The sequence below is a fragment of the Chlorocebus sabaeus genome, chromosome 23 (assembly GCF_047675955.1).
Source record: "Chlorocebus sabaeus isolate Y175 chromosome 23, mChlSab1.0.hap1, whole genome shotgun sequence".
NCBI classification, from domain to species: domain Eukaryota; kingdom Metazoa; phylum Chordata; class Mammalia; order Primates; family Cercopithecidae; genus Chlorocebus; species Chlorocebus sabaeus.
In genome coordinates, this window is record NC_132926.1 from 27856073 (window position 1) to 27872883 (window position 16811).

Below are 16811 nucleotides of genomic sequence, written 5' to 3' on the forward strand. Positions count from 1 at the left end.
TAGAAAATTTGGAAAACACATACAAGCAAGCAGTACAATACAGAAATCTTCTGTGATTCTATCACCTAGTCACCTAGAAATAACCATGGGAATCTGATTGTGTTTCAGTGTGGCACTGCCCTAGGTGAGCCCCAGGTGAGCCCCAGATGAGTGGACACAAAGCTGCACCCTAGAGTGGTTAGAGGGCAGGCCCTCAGGTCAGCTGCCAAGTTCAAATCCTGTCTCACCTCCCACTAGATGCGTGGGAGAAGATTCCTCACTTCTCTAAATCTCAGTTTCTTTGTATGTAAAATGGGGATAAAAATAACATTACTTTCGGCCGGGCGCGGTGGCTCAAGTCTGTAATCCCAGCACTTTGGGAGGCCGAGACGGGCGGATCACGAGGTCAGGAGATCGAGACCATCCTGGCGAACACGGTGAAACCCCGTCTCTACTAAAAAATACAAAAAACTAGCCGGGCGAGGCGGCGGGCGCCTGTAGTCCCAGCTACTCGGGAGGCTGAGGCAGGAGAATGGCAGGAACCCGGGAGGCGGAGCTTGCAGTGAGCTGCGATCCGGCCACTGCACTCCAGCCTGGGCGACAGAGCGAGACTCCGTCTCAAAAAAAAAAAAAAAAAAAAAAATAACATTACTTTCTTCATAGTAGTGAGGAATAAACAACGTAATACACATCAATTGCTTGGCATAGCACTTGTCACACTACATGAATTCAATCAGTGTAGCTATTATTTTCATACATACATACATACTCACAACATGGGATATTTTTGGTAATTATCATGTCATCAAAGTTTCTTCTACAACAGTAGTTCTTCAAGTATAGATTCAGGGCCAGCAGGATCAGCATTTCCTGGGAACTTGCTAGAAATGCAAATTCTCAGCCAGACTTCACCTGCTGAATCAGAAACTCCAAGTGGAGAGACCCAGCAAACTAGGTTTTAACGAACCCTCCTGGTGATTCTGGTGCACACTCAAGTTTGAGAACCACTGGCTTACAGCATATTTTTAATGGTTTCACGGAATTTTCTACCACGATTTACTGACTAGGTCTCCTTTTTTCAGACACTTAGGCTATTTGCTAGTGGTGTGCGGAAGCGAACTTGCACAGGCTCACAAGAAGCAACTGTGAACATCTCTTCCCAGCTCTGTTCCATTGGTAGCTTGAAATCAGCAAAAGTGGGGTTTTTAATGCCACAGAAATCGGCAAATGCAACAAACCAGGGCTCCTCCCCTTCACTCCAGCTTGTTGTTAACTTTTACCAGCATACTACTGGCTATTTCCATTGGTTTTTGTATGATAAACCACATTATGGTGAATAACCCTGCACATACATTGATTTAACTATCTTCGATTGTCTTTTTAGAAAAATCTCTAGAGATGGAATTGCTAGATCAAAGGATATGCTCATATAAGGTGTTTTGATACAAACTGCCAGTTTGGCCTGTTAATTTATACTCCCACTAGCAGAGTAGGAGTGAGTTTATTTTCCTGTACTGGTTGCAATGGACATTTGCGCTATGGACTGTGGACCCGGGGTCCTGTACCATGCCCCAGCCATGGTGAAGAACAGAGCAAGTCCTGACATTATCAAACAACCACTGCCCCCCATCCCATTCTCAGTGCCTCCAGCTCTACGGGGACTACATTTTTAGTACAGGCAGGCAGTCAGGAACTAAGTGTTAACGGTTGTGTCATATGTCCCACACTTGTCTCTCTGGAGTAGGGCTGTCCGACAGAATTTTCTATGATGATCTGTATCTGTGCTGTTGCAGTTACATATGGCTACTGAGCATGTGAAATGTGGCTTGTGTGACTGAGGAACTGAAGTTTTAATTTTACTGAATTTTAATTTAAATGTGAATAGCCACATGTGGCTAGTGGCTACTGTAACAACACAGCTCCTGGAATTCAGGAGGGAGCAGAGCTTATGGTTCTTCTCTAACTGATAACCATGGTGACCAGACATCCTGCATTACTGGTCTCAGCTCTAATTTCAAATAGTCTGTTCCCACTGACATATAAACACTAACGTACTGAAAGTTAAAAAAAATTTTTTTTTTTTTTTTCAGAGATGGGGTCTTGCTATGTTGCCTAGGCTGGAGTGCAGTCGCTATTCATAAGCACAACCCCACTACTGATCAGCACAGGAGTTTTGACCTGCTCTGTTTCCAACCAGGCTGGTTCCCCCCACTTTAGGCAACTTGGTGGTCCCCTGCTCCTAGGAGGTCACCTGATTGATGCCAAACTTAGTGCGAACACCCAATCAGCATAGTGCACTAAAGTCCCAAACTCGCCAGCTCAAGCTATTCTCCTGCCTCAGCCTCCTGAGTAGCCAGGACTACAGGCACACACCACTTTGGCTGGATAAATTTTTTTAATGTCTGGAAATTCTGATATTTCAGAATTTAAATTACATCTCCCAGACTACTCTTTCTACCTGGAATCCTTTTTCAGATTATGTGTCTCCTTGGGGATCAGGAAATGATCTCCAGGCTCAGCAGGGAGGACAGAGGTACAGTAACTCAGGAGGTACAGCCTCCTGACAATCACTGCTCAGGACTGCTGAGAGACCATCCTGCCTCGATGCTTTTGCTTATGCTGTTCTCTTAGCCCAGGGAACCTCCTTTACGAGGCAATGACACCTATCTAGGAAGCCTTTCCTGATTATTTTTATTTAAAATAATATAAATAAAGGGTTCACTGTCTCTGTTGCCACTAAACATTGCTCATAAAGTCTAATCTCAAGTGAGGCCTTAAGCCACCCACTTAGGATCTATTTAACCCATCTATTTACTTTAGATAATACCTGAAAAACTAATAACTGGCTTTCTTATTCCAAAGCTGAATTGAAATAGCAAATTAGAAAGGGTATAAGCCTCCTAGGGACAGACACACTGGAGGTGACAAGAAGTAAACATCATCTAAGAGTTATGCAGTAAGGGAGAAGATTTAGAAAAAGATATAACTGAAATTAAGACATTGAAAAGTTATCAATTTATATCTCTTAAACTCTAGGGAAGAAGTGAAGAAAGTCATCCTAGGAATCTAGGATTTAAAGCTTGACAAGATTTTAGAAGTCATCCGTACTTTCTAGATGCAGACACTGAAGCACAAAGAAGTGATGTAATTTGCTCAAGATCACAAAGCTATTTATTTACTGGTAGGGCTGGAGCCAAAGCTGGTCTACTTGTTCTCATACCAACACCTAGAAAAGTCACTAATGGATGTTCGACTCCACAAAGGAACTGAATTGATGAGGTATTTATGGAGGAAAAATAATAATAATTCCCCACCCCTCTACACAAAGATATTTTCTCTTATCACTGATGACAAACTGGGAAAGAATACCACTCCATAGAGAAACAGGTGTCCAAAGGAAGAATAAAACAATAGCTGGCGTTTATAGCTTTATGGTATGAATAGCGCAACGTGGAGGTGATATAATATTTGAAAGGCCATTCTCTAACTGAGGTAATTAATATCTAAGATGGTATTACAAATGGACAATGTGACCAAAGGCTGTAATGAAAATGAAATCCCCCAAACATATGGCTCTCCATCAAAATGCAAATAACAGAAGAGAAACAAGTGACTGATGATATACAAATGATTTCAATGCTCTGTACATCACCAGCCATTTATTTTGGGGCTTGAGCCGTGGAGGAAGAATAATATGATTGATCTAAGGCAGCTATGAACCACCACTGATAAATAAATATACATCTTCCGGCTCTATGCAGGAACAGGTATTCAGAACAAGGTGGTTCACACAGACAGACAGTTCTTTAAATGACACCTTGCAATTACATTACAGCCTTCCAGCAGATAATAAACCTTCAATATCTTGAATAATTTAAAATTTTCCAGTGGCATGAAGGTCGAAGGGAAAGAAAATCACACTCTGTTTTAGAGGGGACAAAATTCTCAGCAAATCAACCGTGGGGATTGATAACCAAGTAGAAAAATGTCTGGTTTTTCATTCCTTCTCCTGATAGGTGAATATTTTCTCTGGCTCAACCTGGTCCCTGATTTTCAAAGTCAAAGTGCGAAGACTGAATGCTTCTATGAGAAATAAATGAAGAAAACATAAGGCAATAAATCCTTAGAAGCAGGCTGGGTGTGGTGGCTCGCACCTGTAATCCCAGCACTTTGGGAGGCAGAGGCGGGAGGATCACCTGGGCTCAGGAATTTGAGATCAGCCTGGGTAACATAGCGAGACCTTGTCTCTAACAAAAACTAAAAATTAGCTGGGTGTGGTGGTGCATGCCTATAGTCCCAGTTACTCAAGAGGCTGAGGTGGGATGACTGATTGGGCCCAGGAGTTTGAGGCTGCAGTGGGCTATGATTACATCATTGCACTTCAGCCTGAATGACAGAGCAAGATCCTGTCTAAAAAAAAAAAAAAAAAAAAGGGCCGGGGGCGGTGGCTCACGCCTGTAATCCCAGCACTTTGGGAGGCCGAGGCGGGCGGATCACGAGGTCAGGAGATCGAGACCATCTTGGCTAACACGGTGAAACCCCGTCTCTACTAAAAATACAAAAAATTAGCCGGGCGTGTGGTGGGCGCCTGTAATCCCAGCTGCTCGGGAGGCTGAGGCAGGAGAATGGCGTGAACCCAGGAGGCGGAGCTTGCAGTGAGCTGAGATCGCGCCACTGCATCCAGCCTAGGCGACAGAGCGAGACTCTGTCTCAAAAAAAAATCCTTATAAGTTATTCCTGTCATCATATACGAGGTAACGGGAAGTAATACGTAATAGTGTATCGCTCTTGAACTCTTGATCCAAATAAATTTGAGTTTGGATTCTGACTCTGCCATGCACTTGTCCAGTTCACACCTTCCTAATCCTCAGCTTCACTTCACTGAGTCCTGTGAGGTTGGCACTGTTGTATATCAGACAACGCCAGACAACAATGCCAACCTCACAGGACTCAGTGAGATCATAAATGAACACATCTTGGCACATATTAAGTGTTAATAAATGGTGACATTTATTACTGTTCTCATATATCATTATTAATGATCGTTTAAGTTTAGGATCTTCAATATGGAACTAGAAAGGAGGATGAAGGAAAGAGCAGGGATGAATAAACACAGAATTTCCTAGCAAGGAATGTTATGGTATCAAGGTTGATGGATGCTCTGAGCCAGGCACTGTTCTAAGCTCTCTACACAAAATATCTCAATTAATCTGTAAAACTCTGAGAAAGTAGCCCAGTTTTACTCAATCAGGCACAGAGAGGTTAAGTACTAGCTCAAGGTCACTCTGCTGTCTGACGAAAGCTTGTGTTCTAAGAACACAAGGAGTCAAAGCCCAAACAACTTAAGGTTTAAATCTTGCATTTAGCGTCTTTAAAACAAAAAAAATGGCACTACTTACACTGCTACAAAAGCAGTACTACCTATAGGAGAGTTGCTGGTAATAACATTTGGTTCCTGGTACTGCCAAGGCAGCTTCTGTCATTAAGTTAGCTATAGACACAGCACATTGAGGTATGTCCAAAAAAGCTGTCATGAGACGAAATGCCTTTGTTAGATGACTAAACATGTTGTTCAGTCCTGCTAAAAGTATGTACTGCATGTGTTGTGTTAGCAATTAGCTAAAATGTAAAGACAGGGCAGATACTTGAATGCACTAGTCAAGAAATGTTACTCGAGAATGAGCTTTGGTTCATATTTTCCATACAGCCATTATGCAAAACAGTATGGAGGTTCCTCAAAACATTAAAAACAGAACTACCATATGATCCAGCAATCTCATTTCTGGATATATAGCCAAAGAGAATAAAATCACTAACCCTAAGAGGTATCTGTACTGCCATGTTCATTGCAGCACTATTCCCAATAGCCAAGATATGGAAACAACCTAAGTGTCCATCAACAGATGAAAAAAGAAAATGTGGTGTGTGTGTATCTCTCTCTCTCTCTCTCTCACACACACACACACATGAATATTATTCAGCCTTAAAAAGGAAGGAAATAGCCAGGCATGGTGGCTCATGCATGTAATCCCAGGCACTTTGGGTGGCTGAGGTGGGTGGATCACTTGAGCCAGGAGTTCAATACCAGCCTAGGCAACATGGTGAAACCCTGGCTCTACAAAAAAAAAAAAAAAAAAAAAAAAATTAGCCGGGTGTGGTGGTGCAGGCCTGTAGTCTCAGCTACTTGGGAGGCTGAGGTGGAAGGACTGCTGGAACCCACAGAAGTCAAGGTTGCAGTGAGCCATGATTGGGGCACTGCACTCCAGCCTGGGCAACAGAGTGAAACTCTGTCAAAAAAAAAAAAAACCACGAAGGAGGAAATTTGCTGCTTGTGACAACCTGGATGAACTTGGAGGACATTATGCTAAGTGAAATAGGCCAGACACAGAAAGATAAATACTGCATGATCTCACTCATATGAGGAATCTAAAAAAGTTGAACTCATAGTAACAGAGCAGAATGGTGATTTCCAGGGGCTCGGGTGGGGGAAATAGGGAGATGTGGGTCAAAGGGTACAAACTTTCAGTTCAAAGATGAATAAGTTCTGGAGACTTAATGTGCAGCATGGTGAATATAGTTAATAATAATGTATTATGTACTTGAAGTTTGCTAAAAGAATAGATCTTAAATATTCTCACCACAAAAAAGATAGCTATGGGAGGTGATGAACACATTAATTAGCTTGAGGGTGGTAATGACTTCACAATGTGTATAAATATCAGATCATCACATTGTATACCTTAAATATACACAATTTTTACTTGTCAATTATCCCTCAATTATATGTGGGGGTTGGGGGAGGATGAGTTTTGATGCATCTTTGGCTTATTATGTCAAGTCAGCAAAGGAACAAAAAAGGACCCAACTAGAGTGTCCATACCTGCTGCTGGCAGATTTGCCTTCTGAGCATGTGGACGGTCCTGCCACTGCAGCATGCCCACTGGGGACAGCCTGGACTGGGGGGCTATGACTGTGGGCCTGATTTTTGGAGGGGCCTGGCAGCTTGTCAGAGCTATGCCTGGCCAACAACAGGTGCTCCCTGAAGGTGGAGCAGGACTTGTCATTAACCAGTCATATAACCTTAGGAAGTTCCTAAATGTATATTCTCATCTCTAAAATGTACAGGTTGGGTGAAGATTCCTGAAAATGGTGCAGAAATTCCCTGAACTCTGAAGTCATGCTGCCTGGGAACACTCGGCTTTCTAACACCAGTAGAAAGCCTTGATTTCTTCTAGATTTAAAAATAGACTTTGTGTGTGGGTAACTTGCAAATACCTGAACTTGAGGTTTTGTATGTGGAGGGCTTGCTAAGAGATAGGATCCGTAGTAGTGTAGAAGAAATATTTAAAAATAAAGGTTGAAATGTGAATAGAACCAGAATATCTGTTCTTGAACTCAGTCTACCATCACGTTTTCTAGAAATTTATTGGCCAGGAGCAGTGGCTCACGCATGTAATCTTAGCACTTTGGGAAGCCGAGGTGGGCGGATCACGAGGTCAGAAGATCGAGGCCATCCTGGCCAACATGGTGAAACCCCGTCTCTACTAAAAATACAAAAATTAGCTGGGCATGGTGGCGCATGCCTGTAATCCCAGCTACTCAGGAGGCTGAGGCAGGAGAACCATTTGAACCCAGGAGGCGGAGGCTGCAGTGAGCCACTGCAGAGATCTTGCCACTGCACTCTAGCCTGGGCGACAGAGTGAGACCTGTTGCAAAAAAAAAAAAAAAAAAAAAAAAAAAAGAAATGCATTTTGTGGTGGAAGGAACTTATGGACTTGGATACAAACAGGGTCTTCTAAAACCTGGAGGGAGTCATGGGAAGATCAGGGTAGATGCAGACCCCACTGATGAACCCTGCAAGGAGCGTGATTCTAATTCAATATGAGGAAATGCTTTCCTAAAAGCTATCCAGTTAATCATGACACAGCAGGACAAACACACACAGAAGCACAGAGGTAGCCTTCAGGATCAGCAACCTGGCCTTGAAGGACACTTCCAGCAAACCCAAGCCACTGAGTATTCTGAACTAAAGGAACTTTAAGACCTGGGGTGCCCTGATTTCAGCTTTCCTATGTCCAAAGCCACAAAGATGTCAGAAGTGGGCTCATATGGAGGAAGCATTCTGAGGGCAAAAATGTTCATGGATGAGTTTTATATGTTCCAAGAAAGGTCAGAAGTCCACCTGCTGGAAAGCAGGGCTTTTTAAGCAGGTACCCGAGGTTGGAGGAGATGTGATCTTCCCCCAGAATTGATGGGGCCAGGCAACAGAAAAAGGAAACTTCTGACTGAGGACCAGGCAGGGTCTCAAGCACATTTTTCTATAAAACATTTTTTTATTGGACATTTAAGGAGGAATTTATTCCATGCCTGGTGAATTTAGAGTTATGGGCTTGGTTGAGGCCTCAAACAGGTGATTATGGTAATTTAGAGAGAAAGTACTAAGCCATTTCTGTCACAAGGCCGGCCCAACTTGAAAATAATAGTGCCTCCTTGCATTTATAGAGTGCTGAATACTTTCCAAAGTGCTTTCCCATCTATTATCTCATTTGATCCTTACAACGGGCCAGAGATGTCAGCAGCATCTCTGCCGTGGGGCTTTGAAGGAGAGCTTTCTCCTCTCTGGGTGTCAGTTTCCCTACTGAAAAATGAGGGGACTATTCTCATCGCTCAGTATTTGTTCTCATCAAATATCTCTTGAGAGCTTCTACCAGCAGTAACATCTGAAGGCAGAGTTTCTCAGCTCAGGGTCCCAGAACTGGCTGCATCACAATCCTCAGAAAGCTGGTTACAACACAGATTCCTGGACTCCTCCGAGACTGAGGACCTGGACACTCACAGGGCCTAGGGAAACTGCATGTTAGACATTCTTCCCAGGTGATTCTTATGCACACCAACATTTGAGAACCTCTGCTCTCATATTTCATAACTCCTCAGCTCTGAGATCTTGTCACATAAAACACATGTGGCAACTGAAAAAATCCTGAAAAAGTATAAAATTATGATGAGTGAGGAGAAAACAGTCTAGTGTTGGCTGAGTGTATCTGATCATCCAGATAATAACAGCCTCTCAAGGATATAATTAGTGCCCTCAAAATTGGAATATATGACTGTTTAATAATTTAAGTGAGATCATCAGGATTAATGAATAGCGGCTGAAATTAAATGTGAGACCATAAATCCACACAAGCCTGTTATAGCAAGGCAATTATTTAGGACAAGACATCCTAGAAAACAGGGGTCTGGCCAAGGCTGAAGGCATCTTAACTTATCTCCTCCCAGAAGGGCCATGCATTTTTGCACTTACTATGACCCAGGGCATACATTCCAAGACATCACTATCCAAATCTATCACAAAGCACATTGAGTGACCTGCCACGCCTGGAATCCTGTGTTTTCCAAAAGTCCGAGGATCTTTTCAACTCTATCAAAATAATCTGAGATGTCTGTTAAGAATGCAGATTCCTGAGGCCCACCCTAGAACCACTGAATCAGAATCTCTGTGGGTGGGCCCTGGTAACCTGCATTTAACAAGCTCCTCAGTCAAAGTTGATAAGGATAAGAGTTAAGAGCCATTGCTTGAACCCAGATGACCTGGAGACCGCGGGGGCACACTCCAGGTTTGGAATGTCTGCTTTGAAGGTCACATTTTTCTCTGCCACCCGACTAGAAAGTTCTCCTCAGGGTTCTTTCCTTCTGTGAAAATCAGTACCCTCTTGTACGTCCTCATTGCATTGTTTAGCTCATTAATCTCACATTTTTAATTTCATCTCATTCCCATAATGAGACTTTGAGGTAGACAGGGTAGCGTAGCATTTCAGGTAACAGTAATAATAACAAGCATCACCATAACAACAGCATCATTAACAACCACCACTGAAGGAATGATGACCATGTGCCCGGCCTGTCTCGGTGCAGGACCTTACTCAATCCTCACTCAACCCGCAAAAGGGAAGACAGTACTTATGGTTTTGGGGTTAGACATGACAGAAAATCAACTCCAACTAGTTTACACAAGAAAAGAATGTACTGGCTCATGGGATGGGGAAAGGACGGGATGGGACTGGTCGGAGGCACATCTGGACTTAGGAGCCAGCTGGCATGACAAGCACTGGGTGCGAGGTGAGGAGCTGTTCACCAGAATGACTATGTCCTCCATCTCCCTGCAGCCGAAAGGGAGAAAGGACACAGGGTTTTGTGTCTACTACAAAGAATATTCGGCATCACTTTGCTCAGGAAGAAAGTCTATTTATAGGTCATTTTCATTCCTTCATGAGTTCAAGTTTTGTCGTATGGCAGCAGAACGTGTGTGCTGGGAAGGGTTAGGGCTAGTCTTTCCTCCTGCCTGGTTAAGATAAATCTGCTAGCTGGTGTAGAGGCTCTGGGAAGGTTATTGTTAGTTTGAGTTTTCTATTAACAGAGACTGGAGTGAGGTTATTATTTAGAATATTCTAAACCATGTGTTCTGACAGCATATAGGAAAACAAAAACAATTTCTGAGAAGACTAGACAGAAAGCATAGCCTTATAATTCCATCTGCTTTCACCTTCACTGCAGATTATTAGCGATGCCCAATAAATCTCATTCATTAACAAGTCCAGGAGTGGAAGACAAATAGGAGATGACAGGAAGTTATGGGTTATTTTGAGATTCCTGGTTGCTTATAAATAAGGTGGGCATCTCTGAAGAGGTCTGCATTTATAAAGTAAGCAAAGAAAATAATTTTATTATTATTCTAGGAGGAATGAGCATTTTTGTCTTTTAGGCGAAGAAATTGAGTAAAATGAGGATCCCCAAAGGTTGGAAAAGGCAGCCTGCATCTGTGAATACTTTATAGGAACTAACTTCACTAAATCACACGAGAAGAAGGGATGCTAATTTGGCCTTCACATGTGTCTATTTCTTTGTTCTATATAATGATGTAAAAATTTCATTTTCATGAGATTTCAGTATGAGACAGTAAAATAAGAGAAAAAGAGGGAAAAAAGAAATTAAACTTTCAATACCCACGAACGCTATATTAATGTACAGTGGTGGAATTTTCTTTTTTAAAAAAATTTGAAATAAATAAATGATACATAAATGTGTATATTTGGCCTTCTTGATCTTTAGAGCTGTCAACTGTTACCTATTTTTGGCTATGAAAATTGGTAGCATTTTAAGCCTCTGATGTAAACAGCTCTAAAGGTGCCTCCAGATTCAGATCAAAACGTAATTGACTCTGGAGTTGTGGCTGTCTGATAAAGATGTGCTTGAAAGTTTCAGGGGCTGGAAGTTCTTTAAGGAAATTGGGAAGAATCCCTGAACTATCTCTGTTTGCAATGGGTTTACTTGGAGATTGCCCGTGGGTTGGGGTCAGGCAGCAGATTAGAACTAATGCCTACTTTTTGGCCAACATGCTTCATTTGCCTGCTAGAACCAACATTATTTAGAGGATTTACAATAAATGAAAACAGAAGAACATACCTATTAGACATATAGACATACATCAAAGGTCATGCTGTAGTCATTTCACATCTATATTTAAAAGTTTTTGTTTTACTTAGGAGGTGGGGCACACAGAGAAGGGGAATCTCTTGGATTTGGTTTGACTGCTCTACTAAATGTGAATTTTTCCTTTAGGCAAATGTTGTCCATAAAGAGGCTTCCTATAAAGTGAAATATAATGTGTTTAAGTCACTTACAACAGTGTCTGGCACATAGAAAGTGCTATATAGGTGCTGTGTCGCATTATTATTATTGCTATTACTGCTTTTTTTGACTCTGCAATGCAGGCAAATGAGCACTTTCAGCTCCCCACTTATTGAGCTTGAGAATGTGAACGACATGAATAGGACTTGGCTGGTGTGCACTAGACCAGGTTACTTATTAAGGAACCTACTGTTAGGTTGGTGCAAAAATAACTGCGGCTTTTCCTATGAAAGGTAATGGCAAAAACCGCAATTCCTTTTGCACCGACCTAATACTTTTATTTCAGCCTCAAATCTCATCTCTCTTCAAACCCTGAGTAGATAAGAATTTACATCAGGCCTAAGCTGGCAGGAAGGCCCACGAGCTTTCTGAAGGAAGATTATGACAGAAGGGGGCAGTTCCTCTGCCCTCTCCCTGGGGACATTATCCAAGGCTCCCCAATCTTGTGTTCCATTGGTTTTTACTCCCCCACACTATGTTTTTAAGGAAACACTAAGACAGTGGAAAAGGTTAGACTTTAATCCCAAAAGAAAATCACGAGAATATCCGTGATTTACCGCACTCTTACTGCACCAAGTTTTTAAAATGTAGAAGGTTCACCCACGTCAATAGAAGCGTCACCTTTCTGAAAATATAATGCAGCTATTTTCCACTACAGAAACAATTCTTTCCCAAACATCGGAGCTTTTGATGCTTCAGATGCAATCTGAGTGATTTATTTGATTTTTTTTTTTTTGCTCTCTCGTAAATCATTTATACAGTACTTGATTCACAAAATCCTGGGGTTTGTTTTTTTTTTTAAAGACGCACAAAATATCCCATAGATATATTGACTCTTGCATCCTGTGTTTCTACCAGATATCCACCAAAAGGTTTATAGATTTCCCTCATTATAAACTAATTGATATTCTGTAACAGTTTTAATCTTCTTAGCTGTTCTCTCCTTTGGAGTCTGAGGGAGAAGCATTTAGGATGTCAAAGATATGAAAGGAGAAGAGAATCAAGAAAGCCTGAAGATTTCCTTAGTGGTGGAGACTGATACTTGAGATGTGGGATTCTTAAGATTACTGAGCCCACTGTGGGGACGATCAATCCCTTCTGTCAATGCAATTCCCAACGAGGAGGAGATGATTATGAGGGCAGATAAACAGCTGAGGCCACCTCCCAACCATCTCTCCAAGCCTCAGCTTCATCATCTGGAACAGAATTCACTTCCCCTGCCCTTGTACTTTTGTAGCAGGAAACTATTTCACCTCTAAGGGAGGTTGTGGAGGTGAGGCCGGACAGGCTGAAGTAAAAACAGTCACTGTGCCTGCACGGTTGGCTTTATCTGTCCTCCTTGTGCCATGCTTTTTGGCCGACTCTGCCCTGCCAGCAAGGCCATGGTTCCATACCTGCTAAGCCTGTCCCTGGGTCAGTCATTTAGAAGAAAAGGGGTACAAAGAGATTCATGTTGTGTTCTCTAGATCAGCCTCTGCAACAATACAGCTGATATTCTGGACTTGCTTGACTCCTGTCTCTATGTCACCATTGTCTCAAAGAAAAAGAGATGGGTAGTCATTTCACAACGACAAAGGGAAGGGATTGTAAAAAGTTAAGTGAAAGAAACCAGGATGTAAAGTTGTATACGATTGAATGTTCACTCCACAAAGTGCCCTTAAAAAGGGACTAAATGTAGATTCCTACTATGGAATATTAATTTAGTTATTAAAAGACAAATGAGTTTGCTCTGTTTCTACTACCTGAAGGATGGCTGTAATACATTAACAGAAAAAAAAAAGTTGGAGCTTTCTGCCCGTGGACGCCACTGAGGAAGCATCATTAAAGTCTCTTCCCACTGCCATCATGTCTAAGCCAGAGTCTCCTAAAGAGCCCAAGCAGCTGAGGAAGCTCTTCATTGGAGGGTTGAGCTTTGAAACAACTGATGAGAGCCTGAGGAGCCATTTTGAGCAATGGGGAACGCTCACAGATTGTGTGGTAAGGAGAGATCCCAGCACCAAGCGCCCCAGGGGCTGTGTGTTTGCCACCTTTGCCACCGTGGAGGAGGTGGATGCAGCCATGAATGCAAGTCCACACAAGGTGGATGGAAGAGTTGTGGAACCAAAGAAAGCTGTCTCAAGAGGAAATTCTCAAAGACCAGGTGCCCACTCAACTGTGAAAAAGATATTTTCTGGTTGCATTAAAGAAGACGCTGAAGAACATCACCTAAGAGATTATTTTGAACTATATGGAAAAAATGAAGTGATTGAAATCATGACTGATAGAGGCAGTGGCAAGAAAAGGGGCTTTGCCTTTGTAACCTTTGATGACCATGACTCCATGGATAAGACTGTCATTTAGAAATACTATCCTGTGAATGGCCACAAATGTGAAGTTAGGAAAGCCCTGTCAAAGCAAGAGATGGCTAGTGCTTCATCCAGCCAAAGAGGCTGAAGTGGCTCTGGAAACTTTGGTGGTGGTTGTGGAGGTGGTTTTAGTGGGAATGATGACTTTGGTCATGGATGGAACTTCAGTGGTTGTGGTGGCTTTGGTGGCAGCCATGGTGGTGGTGGATATGGTGGCAGTGGGGATGGCTCTAATGGATTTGGTAATGATGGAAGCAATTCTGGAGGTGATGGAAGCTACAATGATTTTGCCAATTACAACCATCAGTCTTCAAATTTTGGACCCATGAAAGGAGGAAACTTTGGAGGCAGAAGTGCTGTCCCCTATGGTGATGGAGGCCAATACTTTGCCAAACCATGAAACCAGGGTGCCTGTGGCAGTTCCAGTACCAGCAGTAGCTATGGCAGTGACAGAAGATTTTAATTACTGCAAGAAAACAAAGCTTAGCAGGAGAGGAGAGCCAGAGAAGTGACAGGGAAGCTACAGGTTATATCAGATTTGTGAACTCAGCCAAGCACAGTAGTGGCAAAGCCTCGCTGCTACAAAGAAGACATGTTTTAGACAAATACTCATGTGTATGGGCAAAAAACTGAAGGACTGTGTTTGTGATTAACTGTATAACAGGCTATTTTACTCCCTGTTCTATGGAAAGTGTAAAGCATTCGAACAAAGGGTTTTAATGTTGATTTTTTTTTTGCACCCATGCTGTTGATTGCTAAATGTAATAGTCTGACCATGATGCTGAATAAATGTGTCTTTTAAAAAAATGTGGTAATGTATACAGTATGATCCCCATAAAAGAGGGGGAAAAGCATGTAAAGCTTAGGAGTAAAGGTTCTAGAATCAGAATGGATGGTTTTAAATCAAAGCTCTGCCTCTTTGAGCTAAGTACACATCAGCAACTTACTTGTGTCCCAGTTTTGTCATCTGTAAAATGGGGACAAAAATATTAAATTTTTAAGTAGAAAAAAGAGGTCTGATATCATTGAGGCCAGTATGATTTTCACACTGGGCATGACAGAACCTACCATAGTGCTGTGATAATAAACGAGTGAATGCACTTAGCACACAGTAGAAGCTCAATAAACATGAGTTCTTTCTATTACATGTTGCTATATGTTAGTTAGTATGATTATACAGAATGGTCTGGGATGATACATACCAGACGGTGAACCTGAATTTCCTCAGCAGGGTGGGACTGGAGGGGAATTGGGAGGGTATGAAAAAGAAAACAGAAATGATAAAATACTGAGAACAAAAAGAAAATTTACAAATGGCAGATAGGCATACAAAAAGATGCTCCATATCACATGTCATTAGAAAATTCAAGTGAAAATAAAAGTGAGAGACCACTAAGCAGCTATGGCAAAATCCAAAACACTGACAATATCAAATGCTGGCAAGGAGGTGGAACAGCAGGAACTCTCATTCATTGCAGGTGGAAATGCAAAATGGTAAGCCACTTTGGAAGACAATTTGGCAGTTTCTTATAAAACTATATATACTCTTACCAAATGATCTAGCAATCACACTCCTTGGCATTTACCTAAGTAAGCTGAAAACTTATGTACACACAAAATCCTGTACACAAATGTTCATAGTGGTTTTACTAACATTTGCCAAAACTTGGAAGCAGCCAAGATGTCCTTCAGTAGGTGAATGGATAAACAAACTGTGGTATATCCAGAAAATGGAACGTTATTCGGCACTAAAAAGAAATGAGCTATCAAGTCATAAAAAGACATGGAGGAACCTTAAGTGCATATTCGTGGGTGAAAGAAGCCAATCTGAAAAGGTTTTACATACTGTATGATTCCAACTACATTACATTCTGGAAAAAGTAAAACCATAGTGACAGTAAAATGATTGGTGGCTGCCAGGGTTTAGGGAAAGGGAGAGATGAACAGGTGGAGCACAGAGGATTTTTAGGGCAGTGAAACTACTCTGTATGATGCTATAATGGTAGATATATGTCATTATACACTTGTCCAAGTCCATAGAATGTACAACACCAGAGTGAACCCTAATATAAACTATGGATTTTAGGAGAAAATGATGTATTGATATGGGTTCAGGGATTGTAACAAATGTACCACTGTGGCACGAGATTTTGATAGTGGAGAACTCTCTGTACTTTCAGATGAGATTGGGTGTGTTCAGGGTAGCATGGCCATGGACCTACCTACTTTTTATTTAGTTTTGCTGTGAACCGAAACTGTTCTAAAAAGTAAGGTCTATTAAAAGAAAAAACACTGGGGCAAGAAGCCTAAATATTAATACTAATTGCCTCCACGTGATAAGGTTATGGATGGCTCTTTCTGCATTTCCCACATTTTCTCCTCGACTTCCAGCCTGTACTTGTCCTGCTCTTTCTGCCTGGAATGTTCTTCCTTTCCCTAATCCCAGGGAGTAATATCTACAATGCTTTGGATTAAATTTCGCTGGAATTTTTTCCAGGAAGTCTGCCCTGTTGTCCTCTGTACTCTACATTGCTTGGACTTTCACCAGGTAGCACGTCTTTCATGGTTTCACAGTCTTACAACTGCCCCTTACCTCCTCTAGGCCTACTGGAGCCATCGAGGGAAGCCTATTTGATTCCTCTTATATCAGCACAAAGTACAGCATGTGGCACAGAGTCATGTCACAAATACTGCTGAATACATGAATATGAATTACTTTGATAAATCAGGACATAGAGAAAAACAAAATAAGCAGCAAAAAAACCTCAAAAATGTGAAAGAACCTGAGCAATAAAATGT

The 16811-nt window shown here is 41.9% G+C and overlaps 1 protein-coding gene and 1 pseudogene across 1 annotated transcript in view; one reads left to right on the plus strand and one right to left on the minus strand.

Moving 5' to 3' along the window:
- Positions 1–16811, minus strand: part of GALNT10 (polypeptide N-acetylgalactosaminyltransferase 10) — a 230470-nt gene that overhangs the window by 69888 nt on the left and 143771 nt on the right. The window lies entirely within an intron of this gene.
- On the plus strand, positions 13186–14703 carry LOC119626775 (heterogeneous nuclear ribonucleoprotein A1-like; annotated as a pseudogene).